We start from the raw sequence: 16,716 nt of genomic DNA, 5'->3' as shown, positions 1-16,716 counted from the left end.
CGATGGGGAGCTTTGGGGACTGCTGGGGGAATCAGGGAGCAGGTGGCAACAAGGTGACAGGGGTAGGCTTGGAGCAGGGTGAATGAAGAGCGTGCTGGCACAAGGAGCCAAGGGTTGTGTTGTGGCCGTTGCTGGATGCTGGAAGTTCTAGCTGGAGCGTGCACTGTGACATCACCGCCAGGAGTTCAGGCCCAGGCTGAAGTGGACAACGGAGACCGTAGAATGAATGATGGAATCCCTGGGTGCTTGGGCTTGGAAGGGACCCTAAAGACCATCTTGTTCCAAGCGGAGCGATCTTCCCCTAGAATAGGTTGCTCAGAGCCCCGCTCCCAGCTGGCCTTGGATGTTGCCAAGGATGGAGCATCCCCAGCCTCTGTGCACAGCCTGGGCCAGTGGCCCAGCAGCCGGAGTGGAAAAGAGCAGCTTCATTAGATCCAACTTCAAGCTCACTCCTGCAGTTGAAAGGCTTCTCCTCCCTGTGCCCATCTTTCCTAGAGCTGCAGGGAGGCCTCGCCAGCCCCCTTCTCTTTCCAGGCTGAGCATCCCCAGCCCCACACGGACAGCAGTCCGATGCGTGGCAGTCAAGGCTAAAGGGTAGCAAATGGCTACATCAGGAAGTGAGAGATGGAAGCTTTTGGAGATGGAAGCTTTACCTCTAAATGTAGAAAAGAAAGAGAAGTGGAGGGGGAAATGGTGGGACTCTGGCTCTGTTCTAACTGGCGAAGATTTTCTTTTCTTCTTTTCTGTCGTGCTAACCCAAGTTTTGTTGTTTGAAAGGAGGTTTAGCAAAATATCCATCGTCTTCTCCACTGCTGAAACACTGAACAACACCTGGGCAGGCTGAGGATGCAGAGCAAAACCTGCAAATATCTACTGCTGATCGTGATCCTGGGGAATGCAGCTAAAGCCAGCCAAAAGCAATTTCTGGAAAGTCAAGCCTGCTTTACGTTTTCTGGAGTTTGCTTGTGCCAACTTCACCAGTCATTTCTAAAAAAGGAAAAGAAACTCCAAGCAAAAGAGAGAAAAACACAAAGAAACCAACCCAAAGAAACCAATCAAACAAACAGATAAAACACCCCCAATCAAACCAAAGGCAATGAGAAGTTAGGACTAGTTGTAAGGATATCACAGCAGGCGAATGGCTGCTTCCTACTTGGATCACCATCCAAAGCCACCTAGAACAACTTCTCCAAAACATATCCAACAGGACAAATGGAAAAAGTGATCCATGGCAGCTCTGCATTGTGGTGAAGGATGAGCATGCAGTGGTCCAGATGCAGCATTGCCCACCCTCCAGGCTGCTGTTTGCTCTGCTGAAAGACTCTTGCAGGACTCTTGTGGCCCCTCTCCATGCAATGGAAATCCTTGCCACAGCTCTCAGTTGAGGCACTGGCATTTCCAGAGCCAGATTCAGGCACAATCCTACTGCCTGCTGAGCATCTGGGAAAGGTGCTGAGCATCTTCAGGCCTAGAAGCACAAAAGAGCTCAGGCTCTCCCCGAACTGGGTTTTCAGGGCAGCTTTCCATATCTCTGCAAGATTTCTTCATCCCTCAACACGTCTGACTTTATGATGTCCAACGATGCATTTGGGTTTCTTCCGTCCTCTTGTGTGCCCGTGAGTAACCTTCCACGTGGATGAAGGAGATTGTGTACAGGACAATTGATTGCGGCATTGCCATTTGGCTTCACTGTCACTCAGTTGAACACGGTCCTTATCTAAGAAGGACTTCCAAGAAATGGGTAGGAGTTTTGGCTGTGAGAGGAGCAGAAAGCACATTTTCTACAGCAAATTGCTAGCTGATGCACTTTCCTCCCTGCCAAAATAGTGATTGCCATTCATCTTCCTGGGAAGAATGTAAAGACCCATTCAGAGATGCCAGGTTCAGCTGGCCTGTGGCTTTGTGTGCCTCATTTCACATGTCCAATTTCAAGGGCCACTAAAAGAGGCTCATGTTTGCCTTGCTACCCACAAGTGCTGTAGGTATTTCCAGGAGAAGAGGGAAAACATCGCTGTCCTGTGGTGTGGTAGAAATGCCACCACAACTGTGATTGTGTGAGCAAAGCCAGCCAGTGCTTTTTGGGGCAGCAGCAGCAGCTGAGAGTGTGGCAGAGCGGTTGTGATACTCTTTTTAGAGTCCTGCAAACATTGTTCCCGAAACAACCCACAGCTTTGCAAATGTGCCCGAAGAAAATGCAAAGAGAACTGGGGTGTGAAAATCAAAGACTGTTTATCTGTAGAAGAAAAGGAACAAGAATGAACTACACCACATATTTACACTGTAAGAATATTGGTAACAACAACAACAACAACCACAACAACAACAACAAACTATAGAACCTATTTACCTGAGAAGAGATCTAACAAAACTCTATGAAACGTATTTACAGACAACTTAAACAAACTCTAAAACCTCTATCCTGAACACAACAACTGTAAAACGTATGTACAGCAGGGTGGCATCTGTGTCTGTGATGTCCCTAAGTCCTGGAAGAAAAACAAGTAGCACGGTCAGTGCAGTCAGGCACGGAAGGGTGTTCCATGTGCTGCCGGGCTGGGACACTGGCCCAGTGGGACTCTGCTGCCAGAAGGGAGCCTGGCTGGGGGCTGTGGCCCAGGCACTGGAACAGGGCTTGTGTGGCCCACAGCAAGCCCTGGCCAGGCCAGGGATGGCCAGCAGAATCCAGTGCATGGGCTAGCGTGTCCCTGAGCAGGAAGTGCCCAGCCCGGCCCCAGGCTGGCAGCAGGGGCCCCACTCTGCCTGTGGGGAGCACCTGCCTGTTCTGCTGCTGGCATCGGTCTTCATCCCAAGACCATGTCTTCCTCCTTGTCTTTTAGATCAATATCCATCTCTTCAACATAATCTTTCGTTTCCACCTCCATCTCTTCCTCTGTCTCGTACATATCCACATCCATCTCTTCCTCTCCAGTATGCTCTCCGTCCACTTCCATGGCTTCTTCTCTATCAGTCTGTGTATCGACGTCCGTCTCCTCCTCTCCGTCTGTGCCAGCCTGCAGAGGTAGCAAAATTTCCCAGCCTGTCCCACAGAGCTCCAGCCCAGCCAGGCAGCTGCGGGGTGTCCGCCTCCGTGGAATAGTACCATACCTCTTTTGGAACAAATGCAGACATCCTGCAGGGATGGAGAGCAAAATCCAAGCGATGGGGAGCTTTGGGGACTGCTGGGGGAATCAGGGAGCAGGTGGCAACAAGGTGACAGGGGTAGGCTTGGAGCAGGGTGAATGAAGAGCGTGCTGGCACAAGGAGCCAAGGGTTGTGTTGTGGCCGTTGCTGGATGCTGGAAGTTCTAGCTGGAGCGTGCACTGTGACATCACCGCCAGGAGTTCAGGCCCAGGCTGAAGTGGACAACGGAGACCGTAGAATGAATGATGGAATCCCTGGGTGCTTGGGCTTGGAAGGGACCCTAAAGACCATCTTGTTCCAAGCGGAGCGATCTTCCCCTAGAATAGGTTGCTCAGAGCCCCGCTCCCAGCTGGCCTTGGATGTTGCCAAGGATGGAGCATCCCCAGCCTCTGTGCACAGCCTGGGCCAGTGGCCCAGCAGCCGGAGTGGAAAAGAGCAGCTTCATTAGATCCAACTTCAAGCTCACTCCTGCAGTTGAAAGGCTTCTCCTCCCTGTGCCCATCTTTCCTAGAGCTGCAGGGAGGCCTCGCCAGCCCCCTTCTCTTTCCAGGCTGAGCATCCCCAGCCCCACACGGACAGCAGTCCGATGCGTGGCAGTCAAGGCTAAAGGGTAGCAAATGGCTACATCAGGAAGTGAGAGATGGAAGCTTTTGGAGATGGAAGCTTTACCTCTAAATGTAGAAAAGAAAGAGAAGTGGAGGAGGAAATGGTGGGACTCTGGCTCTGTTCTAACTGGCGAAGATTTTCTTTTCTTCTTTTCTGTCGTGCTAACCCAAGTTTTGTTGTTTGAAAGGAGGTTTAGCAAAATATCCATCGTCTTCTCCACTGCTGAAACACTGAACAACACCTGGGCAGGCTGAGGATGCAGAGCAAAACCTGCAAATATCTACTGCTGATCGTGATCCTGGGGAATGCAGCTAAAGCCAGCCAAAAGCAATTTCTGGAAAGTCAAGCCTGCTTTACGTTTTCTGGAGTTTGGTTGTGCCAACTTCACCAGTCATTTCTAAAAAAGGAAAAGAAACTCCAAGCAAAAGAGAGAAAAACACAAAGAAACCAACCCAAAGAAACCAATCAAACAAACAGATAAAACACCCCCAATCAAACCAAAGGCAATGAGAAGTTAGGACTAGTTGTAAGGATATCACAGCAGGCGAATGGCTGCTTCTTACTTGGATCACCATCCAAAGCCACCTAGAACAACTTCTCCAAAACATATCCAACAGGACAAATGGAAAAAGTGATCCATGGCAGCTCTGCATTGTGGTGAAGAATGAGCATGCAGTGGTCCAGATGCAGCATTGCCCACCCTCCAGGCTGCTGTTTGCTCTGCTGAAAGACTCTTGCAGGACTCTTGTGGCCCCTCTCCATGCAATGGAAATCCTTGCCACAGCTCTCAGTTGAGGCACTGGCATTTCCAGAGCCAGATTCAGGCACAATCCTACTGCCTGCTGAGCATCTGGGAAAGGTGCTGAGCATCTTCAGGCCTAGAAGCACAAAAGAGCTCAGGCTCTCCCCGAACTGGGTTTTCAGGGCAGCTTTCCATATCTCTGCAAGATTTCTTCATCCCTCAACACGTCTGACTTTATGATGTCCAACGATGCATTTGGGTTTCTTCCGTCCTCTTGTGTGCCCGTGAGTAACCTTCCACGTGGATGAAGGAGATTGTGTACAGGACAATTGATTGCGGCATTGCCATTTGGCTTCACTGTCACTCAGTTGAACACGGTCCTTATCTAAGAAGGACTTCCAAGAAATGGGTAGGAGTTTTGGCTGTGAGAGGAGCAGAAAGCACATTTTCTACAGCAAATTGCTAGCTGATGCACTTTCCTCCCTGCCAAAATAGTGATTGCCATTCATCTTCCTGGGAAGAATGTAAAGACCCATTCAGAGATGCCAGGTTCAGCTGGCCTGTGGCTTTGTGTGCCTCATTTCACATGTCCAATTTCAAGGGCCACTAAAAGAGGCTCATGTTTGCCTTGCTACCCACAAGTGCTGTAGGTATTTCCAGGAGAAGAGGGAAAACATCGCTGTCCTGTGGTGTGGTAGAAATGCCACCACAACTGTGATTGTGTGAGCAAAGCCAGCCAGTGCTTTTTGGGGCAGCAGCAGCAGCTGAGAGTGTGGCAGAGCGGTTGTGATACTCTTTTTAGAGTCCTGCAAACATTGTTCCCGAAACAAGCCACAGCTTTGCAAATGTGCCCGAAGAAAATGCAAAGAGAACTGGGGTGTGAAAATCAAAGACTGTTTATCTGTAGAAGAAAAGGAACAAGAATGAACTACACCACATATTTACACTGTAAGAATATTGGTAACAACAACAACAACAACCACAACAACAACAACAAACTATAGAACCTATTTACCTGAGAAGAGATCTAACAAAACTCTATGAAACGTATTTACAGACAACTTAAACAAACTCTAAAACCTCTATCCTGAACACAACAACTGTAAAACGTATGTACAGCAGGGTGGCATCTGTGTCTGTGATGTCCCTAAGTCCTGGAAGAAAAACAAGTAGCACGGTCAGTGCAGTCAGGCACGGAAGGGTGTTCCATGTGCTGCCGGGCTGGGACACTGGCCCAGTGGGACTCTGCTGCCAGAAGGGAGCCTGGCTGGGGGCTGTGGCCCAGGCACTGGAACAGGGCTTGTGTGGCCCACAGCAAGCCCTGGCCAGGCCAGGGATGGCCAGCAGAATCCAGTGCATGGGCTAGCGTGTCCCTGAGCAGGAAGTGCCCAGCCCGGCCCCAGGCTGGCAGCAGGGGCCCCACTCTGCCTGTGGGGAGCACCTGCCTGTTCTGCTGCTGGCATCGGTCTTCATCCCAAGACCATGTCTTCCTCCTTGTCTTTTAGATCAATATCCATCTCTTCAACATAATCTTTCGTTTCCACCTCCATCTCTTCCTCTGTCTCGTACATATCCACATCCATCTCTTCCTCTCCAGTATGCTCTCCGTCCACTTCCATGGCTTCTTCTCTATCAGTCTGTGTATCGACGTCCGACTCCTCCTCTCCGTCTGTGCCAGCCTGCAGAGGTAGCAAAATTTCCCAGCCTGTCCCACAGAGCTCCAGCCCAGCCAGGCAGCTGCGGGGTGTCCGCCTCCGTGGAATAGTACCATACCTCTTTTGGAACAAATGCAGACATCCTGCAGGGATGGAGAGCAAAATCCAAGCGATGGGGAGCTTTGGGGACTGCTGGGGGAATCAGGGAGCAGGTGGCAACAAGGTGACAGGGGTAGGCTTGGAGCAGGGTGAATGAAGAGCGTGCTGGCACAAGGAGCCAAGGGTTGTGTTGTGGCCGTTGCTGGATGCTGGAAGTTCTAGCTGGAGCGTGCACTGTGACATCACCGCCAGGAGTTCAGGCCCAGGCTGAAGTGGACAACGGAGACCGTAGAATGAATGATGGAATCCCTGGGTGCTTGGGCTTGGAAGGGACCCTAAAGACCATCTTGTTCCAAGCGGAGCGATCTTCCCCTAGAATAGGTTGCTCAGAGCCCCGCTCCCAGCTGGCCTTGGATGTTGCCAAGGATGGAGCATCCCCAGCCTCTGTGCACAGCCTGGGCCAGTGGCCCAGCAGCCGGAGTGGAAAAGAGCAGCTTCATTAGATCCAACTTCAAGCTCACTCCTGCAGTTGAAAGGCTTCTCCTCCCTGTGCCCATCTTTCCTAGAGCTGCAGGGAGGCCTCGCCAGCCCCCTTCTCTTTCCAGGCTGAGCATCCCCAGCCCCACACGGACAGCAGTCCGATGCGTGGCAGTCAAGGCTAAAGGGTAGCAAATGGCTACATCAGGAAGTGAGAGATGGAAGCTTTTGGAGATGGAAGCTTTACCTCTAAATGTAGAAAAGAAAGAGAAGTGGAGGGGGAAATGGTGGGACTCTGGCTCTGTTCTAACTGGCGAAGATTTTCTTTTCTTCTTTTCTGTCGTGCTAACCCAAGTTTTGTTGTTTGAAAGGAGGTTTAGCAAAATATCCATCGTCTTCTCCACTGCTGAAACACTGAACAACACCTGGGCAGGCTGAGGATGCAGAGCAAAACCTGCAAATATCTACTGCTGATCGTGATCCTGGGGAATGCAGCTAAAGCCAGCCAAAAGCAATTTCTGGAAAGTCAAGCCTGCTTTACGTTTTCTGGAGTTTGCTTGTGCCAACTTCACCAGTCATTTCTAAAAAAGGAAAAGAAACTCCAAGCAAAAGAGAGAAAAACACAAAGAAACCAACCCAAAGAAACCAATCAAACAAACAGATAAAACACCCCCAATCAAACCAAAGGCAATGAGAAGTTAGGACTAGTTGTAAGGATATCACAGCAGGCGAATGGCTGCTTCTTACTTGGATCACCATCCAAAGCCACCTAGAACAACTTCTCCAAAACATATCCAACAGGACAAATGGAAAAAGTGATCCATGGCAGCTCTGCATTGTGGTGAAGAATGAGCATGCAGTGGTCCAGATGCAGCATTGCCCACCCTCCAGGCTGCTGTTTGCTCTGCTGAAAGACTCTTGCAGGACTCTTGTGGCCCCTCTCCATGCAATGGAAATCCTTGCCACAGCTCTCAGTTGAGGCACTGGCATTTCCAGAGCCAGATTCAGGCACAATCCTACTGCCTGCTGAGCATCTGGGAAAGGTGCTGAGCATCTTCAGGCCTAGAAGCACAAAAGAGCTCAGGCTCTCCCCGAACTGGGTTTTCAGGGCAGCTTTCCATATCTCTGCAAGATTTCTTCATCCCTCAACACGTCTGACTTTATGATGTCCAACGATGCATTTGGGTTTCTTCCGTCCTCTTGTGTGCCCGTGAGTAACCTTCCACGTGGATGAAGGAGATTGTGTACAGGACAATTGATTGCGGCATTGCCATTTGGCTTCACTGTCACTCAGTTGAACACGGTCCTTATCTAAGAAGGACTTCCAAGAAATGGGTAGGAGTTTTGGCTGTGAGAGGAGCAGAAAGCACATTTTCTACAGCAAATTGCTAGCTGATGCACTTTCCTCCCTGCCAAAATAGTGATTGCCATTCATCTTCCTGGGAAGAATGTAAAGACCCATTCAGAGATGCCAGGTTCAGCTGGCCTGTGGCTTTGTGTGCCTCATTTCACATGTCCAATTTCAAGGGCCACTAAAAGAGGCTCATGTTTGCCTTGCTACCCACAAGTGCTGTAGGTATTTCCAGGAGAAGAGGGAAAACATCGCTGTCCTGTGGTGTGGTAGAAATGCCACCACAACTGTGATTGTGTGAGCAAAGCCAGCCAGTGCTTTTTGGGGCAGCAGCAGCAGCTGAGAGTGTGGCAGAGCGGTTGTGATACTCTTTTTAGAGTCCTGCAAACATTGTTCCCGAAACAACCCACAGCTTTGCAAATGTGCCCGAAGAAAATGCAAAGAGAACTGGGGTGTGAAAATCAAAGACTGTTTATCTGTAGAAGAAAAGGAACAAGAATGAACTACACCACATATTTACACTGTAAGAATATTGGTAACAACAACAACAACAACCACAACAACAACAACAAACTATAGAACCTATTTACCTGAGAAGAGATCTAACAAAACTCTATGAAACGTATTTACAGACAACTTAAACAAACTCTAAAACCTCTATCCTGAACACAACAACTGTAAAACGTATGTACAGCAGGGTGGCATCTGTGTCTGTGATGTCCCTAAGTCCTGGAAGAAAAACAAGTAGCACGGTCAGTGCAGTCAGGCACGGAAGGGTGTTCCATGTGCTGCCGGGCTGGGACACTGGCCCAGTGGGACTCTGCTGCCAGAAGGGAGCCTGGCTGGGGGCTGTGGCCCAGGCACTGGAACAGGGCTTGTGTGGCCCACAGCAAGCCCTGGCCAGGCCAGGGATGGCCAGCAGAATCCAGTGCATGGGCTAGCGTGTCCCTGAGCAGGAAGTGCCCAGCCCGGCCCCAGGCTGGCAGCAGGGGCCCCACTCTGCCTGTGGGGAGCACCTGCCTGTTCTGCTGCTGGCATCGGTCTTCATCCCAAGACCATGTCTTCCTCCTTGTCTTTTAGATCAATATCCATCTCTTCAACATAATCTTTCGTTTCCACCTCCATCTCTTCCTCTGTCTCGTACATATCCACATCCATCTCTTCCTCTCCAGTATGCTCTCCGTCCACTTCCATGGCTTCTTCTCTATCAGTCTGTGTATCGACGTCCGACTCCTCCTCTCCGTCTGTGCCAGCCTGCAGAGGTAGCAAAATTTCCCAGCCTGTCCCACAGAGCTCCAGCCCAGCCAGGCAGCTGCGGGGTGTCCGCCTCCGTGGAATAGTACCATACCTCTTTTGGAACAAATGCAGACATCCTGCAGGGATGGAGAGCAAAATCCAAGCGATGGGGAGCTTTGGGGACTGCTGGGGGAATCAGGGAGCAGGTGGCAACAAGGTGACAGGGGTAGGCTTGGAGCAGGGTGAATGAAGAGCGTGCTGGCACAAGGAGCCAAGGGTTGTGTTGTGGCCGTTGCTGGATGCTGGAAGTTCTAGCTGGAGCGTGCACTGTGACATCACCGCCAGGAGTTCAGGCCCAGGCTGAAGTGGACAACGGAGACCGTAGAATGAATGATGGAATCCCTGGGTGCTTGGGCTTGGAAGGGACCCTAAAGACCATCTTGTTCCAAGCGGAGCGATCTTCCCCTAGAATAGGTTGCTCAGAGCCCCGCTCCCAGCTGGCCTTGGATGTTGCCAAGGATGGAGCATCCCCAGCCTCTGTGCACAGCCTGGGCCAGTGGCCCAGCAGCCGGAGTGGAAAAGAGCAGCTTCATTAGATCCAACTTCAAGCTCACTCCTGCAGTTGAAAGGCTTCTCCTCCCTGTGCCCATCTTTCCTAGAGCTGCAGGGAGGCCTCGCCAGCCCCCTTCTCTTTCCAGGCTGAGCATCCCCAGCCCCACACGGACAGCAGTCCGATGCGTGGCAGTCAAGGCTAAAGGGTAGCAAATGGCTACATCAGGAAGTGAGAGATGGAAGCTTTTGGAGATGGAAGCTTTACCTCTAAATGTAGAAAAGAAAGAGAAGTGGAGGGGGAAATGGTGGGACTCTGGCTCTGTTCTAACTGGCGAAGATTTTCTTTTCTTCTTTTCTGTCGTGCTAACCCAAGTTTTGTTGTTTGAAAGGAGGTTTAGCAAAATATCCATCGTCTTCTCCACTGCTGAAACACTGAACAACACCTGGGCAGGCTGAGGATGCAGAGCAAAACCTGCAAATATCTACTGCTGATCGTGATCCTGGGGAATGCAGCTAAAGCCAGCCAAAAGCAATTTCTGGAAAGTCAAGCCTGCTTTACGTTTTCTGGAGTTTGCTTGTGCCAACTTCACCAGTCATTTCTAAAAAAGGAAAAGAAACTCCAAGCAAAAGAGAGAAAAACACAAAGAAACCAACCCAAAGAAACCAATCAAACAAACAGATAAAACACCCCCAATCAAACCAAAGGCAATGAGAAGTTAGGACTAGTTGTAAGGATATCACAGCAGGCGAATGGCTGCTTCCTACTTGGATCACCATCCAAAGCCACCTAGAACAACTTCTCCAAAACATATCCAACAGGACAAATGGAAAAAGTGATCCATGGCAGCTCTGCATTGTGGTGAAGGATGAGCATGCAGTGGTCCAGATGCAGCATTGCCCACCCTCCAGGCTGCTGTTTGCTCTGCTGAAAGACTCTTGCAGGACTCTTGTGGCCCCTCTCCATGCAATGGAAATCCTTGCCACAGCTCTCAGTTGAGGCACTGGCATTTCCAGAGCCAGATTCAGGCACAATCCTACTGCCTGCTGAGCATCTGGGAAAGGTGCTGAGCATCTTCAGGCCTAGAAGCACAAAAGAGCTCAGGCTCTCCCCGAACTGGGTTTTCAGGGCAGCTTTCCATATCTCTGCAAGATTTCTTCATCCCTCAACACGTCTGACTTTATGATGTCCAACGATGCATTTGGGTTTCTTCCGTCCTCTTGTGTGCCCGTGAGTAACCTTCCACGTGGATGAAGGAGATTGTGTACAGGACAATTGATTGCGGCATTGCCATTTGGCTTCACTGTCACTCAGTTGAACACGGTCCTTATCTAAGAAGGACTTCCAAGAAATGGGTAGGAGTTTTGGCTGTGAGAGGAGCAGAAAGCACATTTTCTACAGCAAATTGCTAGCTGATGCACTTTCCTCCCTGCCAAAATAGTGATTGCCATTCATCTTCCTGGGAAGAATGTAAAGACCCATTCAGAGATGCCAGGTTCAGCTGGCCTGTGGCTTTGTGTGCCTCATTTCACATGTCCAATTTCAAGGGCCACTAAAAGAGGCTCATGTTTGCCTTGCTACCCACAAGTGCTGTAGGTATTTCCAGGAGAAGAGGGAAAACATCGCTGTCCTGTGGTGTGGTAGAAATGCCACCACAACTGTGATTGTGTGAGCAAAGCCAGCCAGTGCTTTTTGGGGCAGCAGCAGCAGCTGAGAGTGTGGCAGAGCGGTTGTGATACTCTTTTTAGAGTCCTGCAAACATTGTTCCCGAAACAACCCACAGCTTTGCAAATGTGCCCGAAGAAAATGCAAAGAGAACTGGGGTGTGAAAATCAAAGACTGTTTATCTGTAGAAGAAAAGGAACAAGAATGAACTACACCACATATTTACACTGTAAGAATATTGGTAACAACAACAACAACAACCACAACAACAACAACAAACTATAGAACCTATTTACCTGAGAAGAGATCTAACAAAACTCTATGAAACGTATTTACAGACAACTTAAACAAACTCTAAAACCTCTATCCTGAACACAACAACTGTAAAACGTATGTACAGCAGGGTGGCATCTGTGTCTGTGATGTCCCTAAGTCCTGGAAGAAAAACAAGTAGCACAGTCAGTGCAGTCAGGCACGGAAGGGTGTTCCATGTGCTGCCGGGCTGGGACACTGGCCCAGTGGGACTCTGCTGCCAGAAGGGAGCCTGGCTGGGGGCTGTGGCCCAGGCACTGGAACAGGGCTTGTGTGGCCCACAGCAAGCCCAGGCCAGGCCAGGGATGGCCAGCAGAATCCAGTGCATGGGCTAGCGTGTCCCTGAGCAGGAAGTGCCCAGCCCGGCCCCAGGCTGGCAGCAGGGGCCCCACTCTGCCTGTGGGGAGCACCTGCCTGTTCTGCTGCTGGCATCGGTCTTCATCCCAAGACCATGTCTTCCTCCTTGTCTTTTAGATCAATATCCATCTCTTCAACATAATCTTTCGTTTCCACCTCCATCTCTTCCTCTGTCTCGTACATATCCACATCCATCTCTTGCTCTCCAGTATCCTCTCCGTCCACTTCCATGGCTTCTTCTCTATCAGTCTGTGTATCGACGTCCGTCTCCTCCTCTCCGTCTGTGCCAGCCTGCAGAGGTAGCAAAATTTCCCAGCCTGTCCCACAGAGCTCCAGCCCAGCCAGGCAGCTGCGGGGTGTCCGCCTCCGTGGAATAGTACCATACCTCTTTTGGAACAAATGCAGACATCCTGCAGGGATGGAGAGCAAAATCCAAGCGATGGGGAGCTTTGGGGACTGCTGGGGGAATCAGGGAGCAGGTGGCAACAAGGTGACAGGGGTAGGCTTGGAGCAGGGTGAATGAAGAGCGTGCTGGCACAAGGAGCCAAGGGTTGTGTTGTGGCCGTTGCTGGATGCTGGAAGTTCTAGCTGGAGCGTGCACTGTGACATCACCGCCAGGAGTTCAGGCCCAGGCTGAAGTGGACAACGGAGACCGTAGAATGAATGATGGAATCCCTGGGTGCTTGGGCTTGGAAGGGACCCTAAAGACCATCTTGTTCCAAGCGGAGCGATCTTCCCCTAGAATAGGTTGCTCAGAGCCCCGCTCCCAGCTGGCCTTGGATGTTGCCAAGGATGGAGCATCCCCAGCCTCTGTGCACAGCCTGGGCCAGTGGCCCAGCAGCCGGAGTGGAAAAGAGCAGCTTCATTAGATCCAACTTCAAGCTCACTCCTGCAGTTGAAAGGCTTCTCCTCCCTGTGCCCATCTTTCCTAGAGCTGCAGGGAGGCCTCGCCAGCCCCCTTCTCTTTCCAGGCTGAGCATCCCCAGCCCCACACGGACAGCAGTCCGATGCGTGGCAGTCAAGGCTAAAGGGTAGCAAATGGCTACATCAGGAAGTGAGAGATGGAAGCTTTTGGAGATGGAAGCTTTACCTCTAAATGTAGAAAAGAAAGAGAAGTGGAGGAGGAAATGGTGGGACTCTGGCTCTGTTCTAACTGGCGAAGATTTTCTTTTCTTCTTTTCTGTCGTGCTAACCCAAGTTTTGTTGTTTGAAAGGAGGTTTAGCAAAATATCCATCGTCTTCTCCACTGCTGAAACACTGAACAACACCTGGGCAGGCTGAGGATGCAGAGCAAAACCTGCAAATATCTACTGCTGATCGTGATCCTGGGGAATGCAGCTAAAGCCAGCCAAAAGCAATTTCTGGAAAGTCAAGCCTGCTTTACGTTTTCTGGAGTTTGGTTGTGCCAACTTCACCAGTCATTTCTAAAAAAGGAAAAGAAACTCCAAGCAAAAGAGAGAAAAACACAAAGAAACCAACCCAAAGAAACCAATCAAACAAACAGATAAAACACCCCCAATCAAACCAAAGGCAATGAGAAGTTAAGACTAGTTGTAAGGATATCACAGCAGGCGAATGGCTGCTTCCTACTTGGATCACCATCCAAAGCCACCTAGAACAACTTCTCCAAAACATATCCAACAGGACAAATGGAAAAAGTGATCCATGGCAGCTCTGCATTGTGGTGAAGGATGAGCATGCAGTGGTCCAGATGCAGCATTGCCCACCCTCCAGGCTGCTGTTTGCTCTGCTGAAAGACTCTTGCAGGACTCTTGTGGCCCCTCTCCATGCAATGGAAATCCTTGCCACAGCTCTCAGTTGAGGCACTGGCATTTCCAGAGCCAGATTCAGGCACAATCCTACTGCCTGCTGAGCATCTGGGAAAGGTGCTGAGCATCTTCAGGCCTAGAAGCACAAAAGAGCTCAGGCTCTCCCCGAACTGGGTTTTCAGGGCAGCTTTCCATATCTCTGCAAGATTTCTTCATCCCTCAACACGTCTGACTTTATGATGTCCAACGATGCATTTGGGTTTCTTCCGTCCTCTTGTGTGCCCGTGAGTAACCTTCCACGTGGATGAAGGAGATTGTGTACAGGACAATTGATTGCGGCATTGCCATTTGGCTTCACTGTCACTCAGTTGAACACGGTCCTTATCTAAGAAGGACTTCCAAGAAATGGGTAGGAGTTTTGGCTGTGAGAGGAGCAGAAAGCACATTTTCTACAGCAAATTGCTAGCTGATGCACTTTCCTCCCTGCCAAAATAGTGATTGCCATTCATCTTCCTGGGAAGAATGTAAAGACCCATTCAGAGATGCCAGGTTCAGCTGGCCTGTGGCTTTGTGTGCCTCATTTCACATGTCCAATTTCAAGGGCCACTAAAAGAGGCTCATGTTTGCCTTGCTACCCACAAGTGCTGTAGGTATTTCCAGGAGAAGAGGGAAAACATCGCTGTCCTGTGGTGTGGTAGAAATGCCACCACAACTGTGATTGTGTGAGCAAAGCCAGCCAGTGCTTTTTGGGGCAGCAGCAGCAGCTGAGAGTGTGGCAGAGCGGTTGTGATACTCTTTTTAGAGTCCTGCAAACATTGTTCCCGAAACAACCCACAGCTTTGCAAATGTGCCCGAAGAAAATGCAAAGAGAACTGGGGTGTGAAAATCAAAGACTGTTTATCTGTAGAAGAAAAGGAACAAGAATGAACTACACCACATATTTACACTGTAAGAATATTGGTAACAACAACAACAACCACAACAACAACAACAAACTATAGAACCTATTTACCTGAGAAGAGATCTAACAAAACTCTATGAAACGTATTTACAGACAACTTAAACAAACTCTAAAACCTCTATCCTGAACACAACAACTGTAAAACGTATGTACAGCAGGGTGGCATCTGTGTCTGTGATGTCCCTAAGTCCTGGAAGAAAAACAAGTAGCACGGTCAGTGCAGTCAGGCACAGAAGGGTGTTCCATGTGCTGCCGGGCTGGGACACTGGCCCAGTGGGACTCTGCTGCCAGAAGGGAGCCTGGCTGGGGGCTGTGGCCCAGGCACTGGAACAGGGCTTGTGTGGCCCACAGCAAGCCCAGGCCAGGCCAGGGATGGCCAGCAGAATCCAGTGCATGGGCTAGCGTGTCCCCTGAGCAGGAAGTGCCCAGCCCGGCCCCAGGCTGGCAGCAGGGGACCCACTCTGCCTGTGGGGAGCACCTGCCTGTTCTGCTGCTGGCATCAGTCTTCATCCCAAGACCATGTCTTCCTCCTTGTCTTTTAGATCAATATCCATCTCTTCAACATAATCTTTCGTTTCCACCTCCATCTCTTCCTCTGTCTCGTACATATCCACATCCATCTCTTGCTCTCCAGTATCCTCTCCGTCCACTTCCATGGCTTCTTCTCTATCAGTCTGTGTATCGACGTCCGTCTCCTCCTCTCCGTCTGTGCCAGCCTGCAGAGGTTAGCAAAATTTCCCAGCCTGTCCCACAGAGCTCCAGCCCAGCCAGGCAGCTGCGGGGTGTCCGCCTCCGTGGAATAGTACCATACCTCTTTTGGAACAAATGCAGACATCCTGCAGGGATGGAGAGCAAAATCCAAGCGATGGGGAGCTTTGGGGACTGCTGGGGGAATCAGGGAGCAGGTGGCAACAAGGTGACAGGGGTAGGCTTGGAGCAGGGTGAATGAAGAGCGTGCTGGCACAAGGAGCCAAGGGTTGTGTTGTGGCCGTTGCTGGATGCTGGAAGTTCTAGCTGGAGCGTGCACTGTGACATCACCGCCAGGAGTTCAGGCCCAGGCTGAAGTGGACAACGGAGACCGTAGAATGAATGATGGAATCCCTGGGTGCTTGGGCTTGGAAGGGACCCTAAAGACCATCTTGTTCCAAGCGGAGCGATCTTCCCCTAGAATAGGTTGCTCAGAGCCCCGCTCCCAGCTGGCCTTGGATGTTGCCAAGGATGGAGCATCCCCAGCCTCTGTGCACAGCCTGGGCCAGTGCCCCAGCAGCCTGAGTGGAAAAGAGCAGCTTCATTAGATCCAACTTCAAGCTCACTCCTGCATTCGAAAAGCTTCTCCTCTCTGTGCCCATCTTTCCTAGAGCTGCAGGGAGGCCTCGCCAGCCCCCTTCTCTTTCCAGGCTGAGCATCCCCAGCCCCACACGGACAGCAGTCCGATGCGTGGCAGTCAAGGCTAAAGGGTAGCAAATGGCTACATCAGGAAGTGAGAGATGGAAGCTTTTGAAGATGGAAGCTTTACCTCTAAATGTAGAAAAGAAAGAAAAGTGGAGGGGGAAATGGTGGGACTCTGGCTCTGTTCTAACTGGCGAAGATTTTCTTTTCTTCTTTTCTGTCGTGCTAACCCAAGTTTTGTTGTTTGAAAGGAGGTTTAGCAAAATATCCATCGTCTTCTCCACTGCTGAAACACTGAACAACACCTGGGCAGGCTGAGGATGCAGAGCAAAACCTGCAAATATCTACTGCTGATCGTGATCCTGGGGAATGCAGCTAAAGCCAGCCAAAAGCAATTTCTGGAAAG

Source organism: Cyanistes caeruleus, unplaced genomic scaffold, assembly GCF_971803275.1.
Source record: "Cyanistes caeruleus unplaced genomic scaffold, bCyaCae1.hap1.1 HAP1_SCAFFOLD_133, whole genome shotgun sequence".
In the NCBI taxonomy this organism is placed as follows: Eukaryota; Metazoa; Chordata; class Aves; order Passeriformes; family Paridae; genus Cyanistes; species Cyanistes caeruleus.
Note: the sequence above shows the minus strand (reverse complement) of the source record.